This window comes from Schistocerca nitens, chromosome 3 (genome assembly GCF_023898315.1).
Source record: "Schistocerca nitens isolate TAMUIC-IGC-003100 chromosome 3, iqSchNite1.1, whole genome shotgun sequence".
NCBI lineage: Eukaryota > Metazoa > Arthropoda > Insecta > Orthoptera > Acrididae > Schistocerca > Schistocerca nitens.
The window spans coordinates 633,089,050-633,105,131 of NC_064616.1; the positions used below are offsets into that span (position 1 = coordinate 633,089,050).

The following is a 16,082-nucleotide window of genomic DNA, read 5'->3' on the forward strand; positions in this document are numbered from 1 at the left end:
TAAACCATATAAAGGAACTTTCTGCTTGCTGTCCTGTAGATATTACTTAAACCACTCATCTGCTTTTCCATTTATGCTGCAGAATTGTAATTTCTGTAAAATAATGTCAAGGTTCACATAATCAAATGTTTTGGATATGTCACAGAAAATTCCTATGGGTGACATTTTACTATTTAAAGAGTCTATTATGTGGGCAGTGAAAATATATATTGCTGCTTCAGTAGAACAGCGTTTTTTTAAATCCAAACTGTGATTTACTAAGTATCCCATTACTGTTGAGATGGCTAACCGCACTTGACTACATTACTTTCTCAACGATTTTTGAAAATGCTGTGAGTAAGGATACCGGCCAGTAATTATTGACATCTGTGGTGTCCCCTTTTTTGTAGAGAGGCTTGACAATGGGATATTTTAACCTGTCTGCGAAAATACCTTGAGTTAGTAATACATTACAAATGTGACTCAGAACATCAGCTGTAACTGCTCCACATTGCTTTAATATGGGGATAGAGATGAAATCTACTCCAAAAGAACATTTATTTTTCAAAGATTTAATGATTTTCCTTATTTCACACGGGGTTGTTAGATGAAAATTAATCTGACAAGGATTTCTCAAAACTGACTCTTCCATGTATTGCTTGACTTTTTCTTTTGAACTACTCTCACCAATTTTTTCACCTACACTTAAGAAATGGTTGTTAAATACATTAGCCACTTGTGTACTGTTGGTTAAGATGGTCTTATTCTCTTTAACAGTAATACTACCTACCCTCTGTCTTTCTTCTAAAATCATTCCATACAGATCTGATTTCATTGCCCGAGTTGTTAATTTCATCAGTAATATACATATTTTTTGATTTTCCGACAAATTTTCTTAGTATGTTACAATATTTTTTTATAGTGTAAAATTACTTCTGGCTCTTTACTAATTCTTGCTGTCTCATAATTTTCTTTTTCTTTCTGACAACACTTTAATACCTGCAGTAAGCCAATGTTTCTTTGAAAACTGTTTGGTGTTACATTTAGAAATTTTTTTGGGGCAACAATATTAAAAAAGGAATATAAATTTATCAAGAAATATGTTGAATTTATCATTAGCATTTGGCTCATTATATACATCTCCCCAATTAACATTTCTTAAACTTTCTCTGAAGTGCTCTATAGATACCGGGTTGACCAGCCTTCCATTTTTCCTTGATAGTTTCTGAACTGTACACCATACTAGGTTTTGTAAGGTAATTAATTGTGCATCATGGTCTGATAATCCATTTATCACAGGGAAATTATGTGTTAGTTTTACATCCTCTTGCTGTACAAATATATGATGTATTAGAGTGCTACTGTCTTGAGTTTTACGTGTAGGGAAGTTGATCGCTGATTCTAAGTTATATGTCATTAATAACACTTTTAGTTCTCTTTTCCTATCAGAATGGCTTAAAAAATTTACACCGAAATCACCACAGATTAATAACTTCTTCTTCCTGTCTGACAGGACAGCATAATTGGGTGTCAAACTTTTTTATGAATAGCTCCCAATCTCCTAATGAGGACCTGTACACTGTCGCTAATATCACCACTACATTATCTAGCTGTAGTTCACATGCACAAACTTCAAAGTGCTGATTGGCTCAAAATTTTCTTACTTCAACAGTCTTGAATTTATACCCTTGTTTTGTGTAAATGGCAACTCCTCCTTTATCCATGCTAGATCTGCAAGTGAAAGATGCTAAATTACACCCATGTATACTGAGACTTTCCATCCCTACAATTATATGGTGTTCAGGCAGACAAAGTATATCAATCTCATTCTCATTTTTGAGATCATCTAAACACACTAACAGCTCGTCTGCTTTTATTTTTTATTCCCCTGATGTTTTGATGAAGTAAACTGATACTACCCTTTGCTTTATCCCTATTTAGTGTACATGAAGCTTCTTTTATTCTGTTTTTCTTGAATTTTGTCTGTCTGGACATTGGCTTTAACATAAAAGAAACCTGTCTGCCTTGTCCTATTAACCACAGGGATCATACCTTGTGTGATTGTGGCCCCCCTTTCAGTATCTGCTAGTAGAGAAGCTAACTTATATTCCCCCTTCATATTTAGGTGCAGGCCATGTGTTGTGTATCTAATAACACAAATAAACTGTGGGCACTTGAACAGGACAGTACGATTTTGCAGACTGTGGTCCAGCTGCCTGACTGCTCACATTTGAGCTATTTGCACACTATTGCCTATTAGTACCCAGCTTGAACAGTCTGATCTACAGTATCAACAAATAAGTCATAATACATGGGTGTAAAGTTCATTGCCTTTGCCACTTGCAAAGCATATAAATTTATATGGAGTCCTGGTGGAAATAGGTTAATAATGACTCACATTCAAACTGGTGACAATCTAACTCACAGGAGACTGACAATCGCCCCATGTGGCTTTGCAGATGCAATGTGACATCTGCTTGTAAAACATTAGTCTTAAAGACTGTTCAGATGTTGTGTCTAAACTTGCACAGTATGCCACACTTAGCTGCAAAAACTTGGACATCCTACACGACAGATGTTTAAATGGGGCAACCCTTTCCAAGATTTTTAGTGACCGAGTTTAATTTGTCTTCTATTATGCAGGTAACACTCCGGTCAGTTGTGTGCCTGATGCTTGTTCAGCAATAAAATGAAAAAATAAAAAGTACACTCTATTGAGATACTTAAGTCATCGTGTATATATAGTACCATGGTATATTTTCAATACAGAAAAACACTTTGTTCTTGCCATTCAAGAAAGTTGAAACAATTCCATCCATCGATAAACTTAAGGCAAGGATTACAAGGGACAGTGTTACTTCCTTATCATCAGAACAACAGGGAATGCTGCCAGTTATTTACTATAGAATGGATGTTGTGGAAGGCAGTTTGCAGCAAATGACCAATCTTCTTTCAATATTTGTCATATTGCTCCACATTAATGCCTTACCTCACTCAACCAACAGCATACAAGAACTCTTGTGTCAATACAGACTGGTGCTTGTGGAGCGAGTTTCTCTAAAAGTAATGATGTGGCACTCAATGATTTCCATGTCTTTGAGCCAAAGAGAAAGCACTGAGTTAAGAGATTCAGTCCTTATCATCAGAACAACAGGGAATGCTGCCAGTTATTTACTATAGAATGGATGTTGTGGAAGGCAGTTTGCAGCAAATGACCAATCTTCTTTCAATATTTGTCATATTGCTCCACATTAATGCCTTACCTCACTCAACCAACAGCATACAAGAACTCTTGTGTCAATACAGACTGGTGCTTGTGGAGCGAGTTTCTCTAAAAGTAATGATGTGGCACTCAATGATTTCCATGTCTTTGAGCCAAAGAGAAAGCACTGAGTTAAGAGATTCAGTCAAAGCTGAAACATAAATTCTGCGAGTGCTTCACATTGGTTTTTTCCACACAGGTATCAACAGCTTTGCACACTTATGAAAAAAAAATGTTTGGATGAGCACCCTGACTATATTAAGAAATAATAAGAACCAATGTCGTACTGCAGTCTACATAAATACCTGTTGAGTAAAGTTGGACCGTGAGAGCTTTTGATACATGTCATTTTGAATCATCCTAGTACTTTTACATGCATCAAGGAAAAATATGATGTGCCAGTAGTGTATTTGCAAGAACTCTACTTCAGTTGAGTTTTTTGTCTGATGAAATTTTCACTTGGGTTTGTACATTTATACAAGTAATAAATAACCACATTTCTAAACATAGGCCGAGCGAGGTGGTGTAATGGTTAGCACACTGGACTCCTCTCATTTGGGGAGGGGGGGGGGGAGGGGGGGGAGACAAATGTTCAAACCCACATACATCCATCCAGATTTAGTTTTTCTGTGATTTTCATAAAGTGCTCCATGCCCTTTGGAAGGGCATGACTGATTTCCTTCCCCATCCTTGAAACATTCTGAGCTTATGCTCCGTCTCTAATGACGGAATGGGATGTTTAACACTAATCGTCCTCCTTTTCTTCTAAACTCAGCATGAAGAAATGTAACACCAGCTTTATTTTCCTTTCCAAAAGATAAATGCTGGCAAGGGAAAAAAATTATATCAACAGGGAAGCTGTGTATATTGACATCTTAAAGGCGAGGTGTATTTTTCAGAATTCAAATGTTAGTTGTAACTAGTCCCAATTTTCCAAGACCACTGCTATCTTGCAATGGCCTGAAAATTGTACATTAAAAAAAATTTCACAAATGAAATTAGGGGAAAACAGAACATATACATTTGCAACATCAAGTATAAGCCTGGTAACAGATTTATATGTCCAACATACTTCCTCAAATAACATAATAAAATTGAAAGTAAGTGTTGCCTGGACATGTGAAAAAAATTTTTTTTTACATCTCCAGCACAGACAAATTCATGTAACATTTACAGTACAGATTTCTTATAAATGCAGGCAAATGACAGAGGATCACAGAGCAGTGTATAGACTATTAAAAATATACCACTTTTTTCTCCCGAAAAAGAACTGAACACAATACTAAAAATTCAATCAATGAAACTTTGGATAACTACAGGACTCAGTGTCTTGAGAACAAAAAATGGACACTGACAACACAACCAGTATAATAAGTAATGATCCTGTAGTTCTTTTATATTAAACACAATATTATTAGCATATTACAGGTATAAAACTAACAAAAACAGATTTTGTCTGAATTTAACCACTTTGGCAATATGCACTATTTTTAAAGAGGATAAATAACAGAAGATGTCACTATTTCTGTCAAAAAGAAAAAGAGCTTTATAAAAGACAATTCATGTGTAGCAGATATTTTTAATATTTTCTTTAAGAGATGAGAAAATCTGGGCAATTACAGTAGGAAGATCAAAGCAGTAACATGGGTGGAGAGAACATTTAGTGGAAGTAACATCCCTCTCACCTAGGGCTGCCAGATGTCCTGGCTTTCTGGGATAGTACCAGTTTCACATTAAAGAAATTGGTGTCCAAAAAATTCTTTGGGATGGCAATTTTCCCTGGATTTTGGAATTCAGAGAAATATTCTCATACTGTCTATTTTTCCTCCACATTCTTGCCTGGATCTATATTTCAACTCTGGCTGTTGAGCAAAATAACAAAAGGTTTTATAATCACAGTTGACGGAGTCCCTTAAGAATCACTGCATGGTAATGCTGCATAGTTTCCATTATTGTCGCTTAGCTCTGTTCAGTTTAAGCTTTGCAGCAACATGGTTCTCTGTTTCTCTGTCTGAGTTATATCGTGGTTAATTTGTTGTTAAAAGTGTTTGATTATCTCAAGTGAATTCAAGATGCCAGAGAGAAAGTGTTCATTCCAAGAAAAATATCTAGAAGAATGGTTCTTCAGAAAAGAAGAAGTCACTATGAAGCAGAATGTGTAATTTGTGTTGTTTTTCCACAGCACATGGGAGAAAGATCAGATATTGAGGATCCTTTAGCTGGTGTAAAGCATAAATCAAATATGTACTCTGCATGCACTTTAAAAGTGGACAGCTAAACAGGACAAGTTAGTAACAGCAATGGATTACTGACGTGCTACCATACCTTTAAACATCATATGTCTTTGAAATGAATGAACTGTACTTCTACACCAAGTTCCAAACTTTTAAATGATTTTGAAGCAGCAAAAAATGTGATGTTGGGCAGAATAAAATCAACAGCAATTTTGAAAACAGTGTTAGCATGTGACACTGTCAAACAAATATGAGATGATCTTTCCAAGGTCTGTTATTTTGGTATAGTTAAAGATGGTAGTAATCACAAGAGGAAATATTTCCATTAATTATTTCAATTCTTAAGTTTACACAAAGTGTCCTGGTTTTTCCCAGTTCCTGCTTCCCAAATTATGTCAATTTTTAGTCAGTTTAAGAGAAATGTTCCAGTTTGTCAGACAGAAATTATGGCAACCCTACTCTCACATCCCCTAACAAAATGAAAATAGTCCCTCAAATGAAAAAGTTCATATTGGGTTGTTAACATCTCCTACAGGGAACCCAAAAGGTATTGCTGTACAATATGTAATGTTCTTCATCAAATCTGTAGACGTAAGTTAGTCACGATAATATCCCAGACAGATTAAAATATGCCATTGTTAAGCCTCTATAAGGATGGTTTCACATGGGTCAGTAATTATGGGTCAGTCTCTCTCCAAACATTGCTGTAGAAACTTTCTGAGAAGGTAATGTACTGAAGGCAGCTTGCATGAGTAATAAAAGGACACTTAGTCACAATTTGGATATCAAAAGAGCTGATTTGCTGATACAACTACATAAGCATTTTACTAAACACACATTTTTTTTTAATGACAATATGTCACCAAATTGAATATTTGTGACTTATCCAAAGCTTTAGATTACATCAGTCTTAAATATTCGATTAGATAAGTTAATATTTGTATGAAGATAGAATGCTGCTCACCACATTAGAGTTATTCAGGAACATAATGGCACATAGAAAGACGGAAAAACACTTTAGGTTTCATATAAAGCCCTTCATCAGAGCTCTCTCCCTCTCTCTCTCTCTCTCTCTCTCTCTCTCTCTCTCTCTCACACACACACACACACACACACACACAGACACACAGACTGTGAGTCAGACTGCCAACAACTTGACTGCACTATTTCTAGCAAGATTCACGATTCAATATAAATTTAGATGATCTGCACATGGAAAAAGCAATGTCCTTTACATCCATACGAGGCGCAACCCAAAATATCTGAGAATTTCACTGTAAAAATGAGAAAACTACACCTATGTCCTAATTTTCTCCATCACATTCAAAGTAATCACCTCAGGCATGTATGCAATGATTCCAGCATTGTTCCCATTTTTGGAAGTGCTTCTGAAAGTCTGCAGGGTGAAGGATATTCAGGAGTCGTTATAATTCCCTTTGGATGTCTTCAATCGAGGTAAAGTGTCACCCTTTCAATATGGTTTCCATCTTCGGGAATAGGAAGAAGTCGCACAGGACTAGGTTGGGTGACTAGGGAGAGTAGGGCACCATTGCCATATTGTTTTTGTCCAGGAATTTTTTCACAATGTGTGGGGTGTGAATGGGTACAATGTCATGGGGCACCAACCAGTCCTCCTTTTTCCACAACTCTGGCCGTTTCCGCTAAATATTTTCTTTTAGTCACCTAAAAACTTCGCAGTACAACTGCCCAGTGACTATCTGACCAGATGGAACAAAACTCTTTATGCACTATTCCCCAAATGCAAAAAAAATATCCACGAACCTACTACGGTGTCGTAGCAGGCGGAGAGGTGATACTCCGACGTGGCGCGTCCCAGGTGGCGGATAGGGGGGTCCTCACCGGTTTACCGGCGGACTTGAGCAAAATAAAATAGCTCTCGCGGACCAAACACTAAACAACCTCTACGGCTAACAACCGTAGTTGTAACTCGGAGCTTGCTCCATACAAGGTTGACTACCTTTGAAAGTCAAACATGGAAGGAAATCTTTCAAGGAATAATCCACCGCTTGGCAATAACCAAGGAAGACTGCACTCGGATACGGTGGGCAGTCACCTGAAAGATAACTTGGATGAGTCGGAGCATCTGAAAATACCCAAAACGGACAGACGACCAAAACTCAAGACAGGACAAATAAACTACATTGCGACACACAATATAAATTCCCTCATACAACCAGGCAAACTCAAAATTCTGACGGATGAAATGGATCGCAAGGGGATTCTCATAACCGGACTTCAAGAAATGAGAAATACTGATCAGGAGCCGATAGAATCACAAGGATATAGGATTTATAAGGGAATACCAGGGAAAAAGAGTCATGAAACAGTGTCCACAATTTGGAACAGGATATGTGGTGAGTCTGAAAATAATAGAGTCCATAATAGAATTTAAAGCACAATCTCCCAGGCTCTCAACATTAACTCTAAAAGCTGCAAATAAAATGTACACAATAATAAATGCCCATGCCCCGACAAATGATAAAAATAATAAAAAAGAACACAGAGAAGAGGTAGAAAAATTTTGGGAGCTCTTAGATCAAACGACGAATAACATTAATAAAAATCACATCAAAATTTTAATTGGAGACTTCAATGCCCAGTTAGGAAGGGAAAAGAGATATAGAGACATAATAGGGAAATGGACAGCACAAAGAAGAACAAACAAAAATGGCATAAGACTAGTGGAATTTTGCAGAAACCATCACATGATCTCAAAGTCGACGTATTTTAAGAGAAGACCAAGTAAACTAAAAACTTGGAAACATCCAGACTGGAAAAAAGGAGAATGGCAACTGGACCATGTCTGCATGGATAAGAATTACCACAAGGAAATTTACAATGTGAAAGTACTGAGAGGGACAGATACCGGATCAGATCATTACATGATAAAAATTAAAATTAAATTAACCCCATTAGCAAAGAAAAAATCCCACCAGAAGAAGAAGAGAACCTATGACCCTCATAAACTGATACAAAATGAGGATTATGAAGCACAAACCAGGGATATAAAAATAACAGATGATCTGGAAGAAATAATTCCCAAATTGAAACAAATAGCTGAACAAGTTGCCCCTATAAATCCAAGGAAAAAACACCAGTGGTGGAACGATGAATGTGATGAAGCAGTGTTGGATCGACACCAAGCCTGGTTAAGGCATCAAAATGAAAAAACAGAAAAATCATATTTGGAACTCACAAAACAAAGGAAGACAACACAAAAAATAATACGGAGAGTTAAACGTCAGTACCAAAAAGATATACTTCTAATGATAGAAACAAATAGTGAAAAAACAAACTCAAGAGACTATTACAAAATATTTGGCAGACAATTACAAAGATATGATCCTCCAACATTAATGTTAAAAGATAAAGATAATAACCTAGCCCATAGCAATAGTAAAAACACAGAAATTCTAGCAGAAACATTTAACAAGTTACTAAATTGTGAAGATCCCCCAGAACTTCTTCAGATAAACACAGAAACCCCAATTAAAACACCAGCAGAAAATATAAATCCACCTACAATTAATGAGGTCTACAGAGCTTTGAAAGAACTCAAAAACTACAAAGCAAGTGGAGAAGATCAAACGTTTGCTGAACTTTGGAAATATGCAGCAGAACCAGTAAAGATAGCATTACACCAATGCATAGTAAAAATCTGGAATGAAGAGGAATTACCAGAAAATTGGACTACTGCTATAATACATCCATTACATAAGAAAGGAGAAAAATCAAATCCAGACAACTATAGAGGAATTTCCCTTTTGGACTGCACGTATAAGATCATGTCAAGAATACTATACAACCGCTGTAAAGATCAACTAGAACTGGAACTGGGAGAATATCAAGGAGGATTTAGACCCTGGAGAAGCTGCCCAGAACAGATAATCACCTTGAAGTTAGTTATGGATGTCTACAAAAGAAGGCAAAAACAACTAGTCATAACCTTTGTAGATTTCAAAAAGGCGTATGATTGCATCCATAGATCTTCAATGATGAAAATATTAAGGAATTTTGGACTTCATCCTAAATTAATAAAAATGATACAATTAACCTTAACAAACACCAAATCCAAAGTAAAATTTAGAGGAGAAATATCTGAACCATTTACGATTAAAACAGGGTTGAGACAGGGAGATTGTTTATCACCATTGCTATTCAATTGTGCTCTTGAATATGTAATGAGAGAATGGTACAAGGAAAATCCTATGAATATTAAAATTGGAACTAAGAAAGATAAAATAAACCTAAATTGCTTGGGATTTGCTGATGACCTAGCATTACTAGCTAATAATATTCAGGAAGCCACAAAACAAATAATAAGCTTAAAAAATATAGCACAAAAATTAGGACTCCAGATATCATTTGAAAAGACTGAAATAATGGTAATGGATCCACTTGTAATAGATCACATCACAGTGAACAATAGGGAAATTAAAATAGTGAAACAATTTAAATACCCAGGTGAAATTATAACACATAAATTGGACGAGAAACCTGCATGGCGAGCAAGAACTAATAAAATGATAAAAGCTCAAAAACTAACATGGTCTACGTACAATAAAAAATGTCTATCAATTAAAACAAAATTAAAACATTACAAGACGGTGGTTCAACCAGAGGTTACATACGGAAGTGAAACTCTTTTTAAAGTCACCCAGAAAAACAGAATTGACAAAATTTTAAAAGTAGAGAGAAGAATTGCTAGAACATGCATAAATAAGAAATATCAAAAAGCTGGGCAATGGCGGATAGTTCCAAATGAAGTGGTATACAGAGAACTGGAGCCCATCACTGATACTATACGAAAGAAAAGGATCTCTTTTTGTGGTCACATTCTGAGGACACCAGAAACCAGATTATCAAGGAAAATTATTGAGAAACTCTGGAATTTGAAACAACAAGGAGGATGGCTTAAGGAAATAAGAGAGGATATGGAAGAACTGGAAATAACTCTGGATGATTTGCAGAACAAAACGCCAAATTTAAAGAAGTTGAGGGACACAGAAATAAGATTTAAACCAAAAATTGACAAACGACATACAATGAAAAGGGTATTTACAGATAAGGAACGACGAAAAGCATCGGAACGAATGAAGAGATACTGGGCCACTCGGAAGGGGAAACTACCAAAGAAGAGGACCAGAAATGATTGACTGAAGTGGTCCAATGAGGCCGTAAAAGCAGAAGAATATGGGAATAATGCATAAAGAGTTTTGTTCCATCTGGTCAGATAGTCACTGGGCAGTTGTACTGCATGCAGCATGAAGCATTGACTTCATGTTGCAACAAACTTGTCGAGCTTTTTCCAGCCTTGGAAAAGATGGTGTTTTCCAATGTGATGATTGCTGCTTCATTTCAAGGTCATAAACATACACCAATGACTCATCACCTAATATGACTCTGGATAAAAATTTTGGACATACTCAAACTCTTTGTTGCAGCTCAGTGTACATCTGAAGCCTGAGGTTTTGTTGGTTGTTGCTGAGAATGTGAGGAACAAACTCTGCTGCAATTTGTCTCATGTTCAGTTTGTCGGCTAGACTTCAATGACATGTACCATACAACAGCCCAAGACTGTTACAAACATTGTGAATTGTCTGTCTTCGGTCTTCGCGGATCACATCATGCACTTTCATGATCATTTCTGGTGTTGTGCTTGTTGACAGTTGACCAGAATGTTTGTTATCTTCCACAGATTCTCAGCCTGCGTTGGAGTGCTTGAACCACTCAAATGTTCTTGACTGACTCACTGCACTCTCACCAAGTGCCTCTGTCAGCATGCAGTGGCTTTCAGCTGCAGTTTTCTTCAACTTGAAACAGAATTTGATGCGCATGTTATCCATTTCACAATTCACGGAAGTGCTGAAATGCATTCTGGCATACACCACTACAATCCCCAACTGCATGCACCAAAGTTGACGCAATTTTGTACCATTGTAGCTAAGACACATACCTCGAGACATCTAGATGTCATACTGATACTGGTTTAAAGAGTACAATGAATTTCTCGGATATTTTGAGTAGTACCTCGTATATTATGAATTATATGTTGATACCATAGATCAGGCTGCTCCAGCTAAAGTGCCCACCTGCAAGCAGCCAAGTGCCAGCAGGCAGCAGTAGGCAACTTGAGCAGTCAGGCAGCTGGGCCACAGTCTGTGCAATCATACAGTCCTGGCTGAGCTCCCACAGACAGGGGTGGCCAAGTGCACAGAACGTGTACAATCGGCTCCCAAGAGTAATTACGGGTAAAGTTTAAACAGATAGTAAATAGTAGTCCAGAGAATTATGTGCCTAGTAAGTGGATTAAGGACAGAAAAGAATGACCATGCTTTAACAACAAAATTTGGAAAATGCTGATGAAGCAACAGAAAGGCTATTGCGCTCTTCTGCTCAAAAGAGAATGCACAAATGATGACAGGCAAAGGTTAGTACACATTCGTACATCTGTGAAAGATGTATGCGCGAAGCATCCAACAACTACAACTGTCACACTTTAGCAAAAGATGTTGCTGAGAACCTGAGAAAATTCTGGTCCTATGTAAAATCGCTAAGCAGGTCTAAGGCTGCAATCCAGTCACTTGTTGACCAGTCTGACATGGCAGTTGAAGGTAGCAAAACAAAAGCCAATGTTTTACATTTCGCATTTAAGAAATCATTCATGCAGAAGAATCACACATACATACCGTCATTTGATCTTCGAACAAACTCCTGTATGGACGACACAGTATCCCTGGTGTAGAGAAACAACTGAAAGATTTGAAAATAAATGACACCAGGTCTGGATGGAATTTCAATTTAGTTTCACAAGGAGTACTCTAACAGCATTGGCTACTTACTTAGCTTGCATTTATCGCAAATCTCTCACCCAGTGCAAAGTCCTAAATGACTGCAAGAAAATGCAGGTGACTCTTGTATATTAGAAGGGTAAAGGAACAGACCCACAGAATTATAGACCAATATCCCTATGTCACTTCGGTGCAGAATCCTTGAACATATTCTCAGTTCGAATACAATAAACTTTTTTGAGAAACTCCTGTCCATGAATCAGCATGGTTTTAGAAAGCACTGCTTGTGTGAAGCTCAGCTTGCTCTTTTCTCACGATATATGGTGAACTATGGATGAAGGGTAACAGGCAGATTTCACATTTATAGAGTTTCGGAAAACATTTGACAGAGTGCCCCACTGTAGGCAGTTAATGAAGATACAAACATGATGAATAGGTTCCCAGATATGAGAGTGGCTCAAAGACTTCTTAAGTAATAGAGCCCGGTATGTTGTCCACAATGGTGAGTAATCATCAGAGACAAGCGTATGGTCAAATGTGCCCATGGAAGTGTGATAGGATCATCATTATTTTCTACATACATAAATGATCTGGTGGACATGGTGGGCAGCTCTCTGCAAGTTGAGTAAAAATAAATGTCATGTGGCTAGGGCCTCTCGTCAGGTAGACGGTTCGCCAGGTGCAAGCCTTTCGATTTGACGCCACTTCCGTGTTGATGGGGATGAAATGATGATGATCAGGACAACACAACACCCAGTCCCTGGGCGGAGAAAATCTCCGACCCAGCTAGGAATCGAATCCGGGCCCTTATGATTGACATTCTGTCGCACTGACCACTCAGCTACCGGGGGCGAACTGCAAGTTGAGTGACTGCAGAAGGATACAAGATGACTTAGACAAAATTTATTGTTGGTGTGATGAAAGACAGCTAGCTCTAAACGTAGAAAAATGTAAGTTAATGGGGATGAGCAGGAAAAACAAATTTGTAATATTCAGATACAGCATTAGTAATGTCTTGCTTGACACAGTCACGTCGTTTAAATATCTAGGTGTAACGTTTCAAAGCACGATGAAATGGAACCATCATTTGAGGATTACAGTAGGAAAGGCGAATGGTCAACTTCAGTTTATTGGGAGAATTTTGGAAAAGCATGGTTCATCTTAAAGGAGACAGCATATAGGAAACTAGTGTGACCTCTTCTTGAGTACTGCTCTAGTATTTGGGATCCGTACCAGGTCAGATAAGGGAAGACATTGAAGCAACTCACAGGCAGGCTGTTAGAATTGTTACCAATAGGTGAACAATATGCAAATGTTAGAGATGCTTCAGGAACTGAAATAGGAATCCCTGGACAGAAGGCGATGTTCGTATTGAGAAGCACTATTGAAAAAAATGTAGTATGTGAAGCTGACAGCAGAATGATTCTACTGCCACCAACATACATTTTGCATAACGATCACAAAGATAAGGTACGACAAATTAGGGTTCATACAAAGGCATATAACCAGCTGATTTTCCATTACTCTATTTGTGAGTGGAACATGAAAGGAAAGGACTAGTACTGGTACAGGGTATCCTCCGCCACACACCGTACAGTGGCTTGTGGAGTATGTATGTAGATGAAGATGGAAGGTAGCCTACACAACCTGTGTGGACAAGCTGACGAGTGCTTGCGGGTGCCTGTGCCCATGAGGCAGCACTGGAATAGCCTGTCACAGATTATGTAACTTTGTTTCTAATTTGTTTTATTTGTGTCATTAGAGTATGTAAAACAATGGATTGTAGACACTGACTAAAGCTTTACAAGACAACTGAAATAAATTTTGATGTACTGGCTGCAACATGTGGAGTGCCACAAGTACAAAACACATTTTACAGTACTTTCTGCACTCAGTTTATCTCTAGTGTCACGAGATATACCCATGTTTCAATATCATTATTAAATGATGTGACAGAAGAACAAATTTTACTCATGATATCAGATGAAGAAAATACGCCAATCGCAAGTGCCTTTGTTGGCATGGCACATAGTATAAACTTGTTCTCCAGAAGAGGAACTGATAATGAATTATAGTGAGAACACATGACACTCAGTAATGATAATTTTGTAATGTAACAACACTACAACCAAACATATACAGATCACACTGTCTATTCCTGTTAATGATATTTTATGTAAACATTTTTATTGGGTTGTGTACAGCACATTAGGAGTGCTATTTTTTGCATTAATTATTTCTGAATGCATTGTTTCTCAACTGTAAAAGAAATATTGTTAAAGTTGCATGATGAAACTTAACTGGTTATGAAATTGTATCTTAACTAGTATTGTACCTTACTGTAACCTCCGTACAAGCTGATTTTTCTGAGGGAAAAATACCATTACTTTTGAATGTGGAAAGTACTAATGCATCACATCTTGAAGCAAGCAGGCAAAGTATAACTATAACATAACTACAAGTACTAAGTTGCCTTACATGGAAGAATATTGAGACAGGCAAGCCATTCTGAAGTTTGCTCCATGACAGTGATGATGAAAAGCCAGATCTAATATAGTGGAACAACTACACCCTGGAGACCACCAAATAGTTGTGTTGAGTTTGTGTATGGTTTGCTTTAGATGATTCCAAGAGGCTACATTTGCTGACTGAATGTTCTATACAATTTTTCAATTGTAATCATATAAGATCATATATCACTGGATCATGCTTTTAGTTTATTTCCCATTTGTAAAAAGGACAAGCAGTTACCATTGCAAAAGTGTATCTGTAATTACAGCAGTATGGACTTTCTACATAATCCTCTCTTTTTCATGTTTAATGATTTTGAGTGTTCTGTTTAAGAAGGAACTTCATTTTTGTGGTGGTCTTTTCTTCTTCTTCTTCTTCTTCTTGTGCAGTTCAAGTATTTGTCTTTTGCCTGTTATGGCACTTGTCTTTTCCTTTGCCTTCTTAGGCTTCTTTGGTTAGCCATATTGTAAGTTCTGGTTCTGTAAGGTAATCTGCCGCAGTTCATTCTGTCAAGATGTTCACTCCATTTTCTTCTGGCATCTTCAGTTTTGTTACTTACATTAAATATGTTTAATTCCTTCCTAATGTCATTACTACTTCATTTGTCTCCTATGGTGCAGCAACTCACAGCCCTAAGAAATCTCATTTCAGCTGCCTGGAGCTTACTTTCTCATCATTTGTAAATAATCCACAAATCAGTTCCCTGGAGTAGTGTGGGGACAGCCATTACTTTATAAAACTTCATCTGTGTGTGTGTGTGTTTTTTTCCTGTCTCGTTTCTGAAGTACATGTTTACTCCAAATTTTGCTACTTTCTCATCTGTATCTTTGTCATATTTGTATGTGATACCACATCACAGATTATTAAAATGACTGGCCTGTGATATTACTGTACTGATCACTGCTATTTTTCTTTTTATGAGGTTCCTTCCTATAAAAACCATTATTTTAATTTTCTTTGTGGTTACAGTTATATTATAGTCTTTGTTTGTTTTGCTTAGATATAAATTCCTTTCTGCAGGTCATTCTATTTCTCTCTTAAAATTTTAAATTGTAAAATTGCCCAGGTGCACAGTTCAATTTCAACAATGTTAGCTATTTCTCAACATTACTGACACTAACATCCACGTCACTCATCTCTGCAGTGGTGCAGAGAATTGGATCGCAACAGTAATTCTGGAGCCTCCTTTGTAAAGGAACATTCAAAAATGGAGTGAGAGATTACATGTGTCTTTACATAGTTGCTGTCCAATGATACTACACAAAAAATTGCAGTATTAATGTT

At 37.1% G+C, this 16,082-nt stretch overlaps 1 protein-coding gene across 1 annotated transcript in view; it reads right to left on the reverse strand.

Annotated features, from left to right (window-relative positions):
• The window catches only part of LOC126248580 (neogenin), a 250,431-nt gene that overhangs the window by 37,447 nt on the left and 196,902 nt on the right, over positions 1-16,082 (reverse strand). The window lies entirely within an intron of this gene.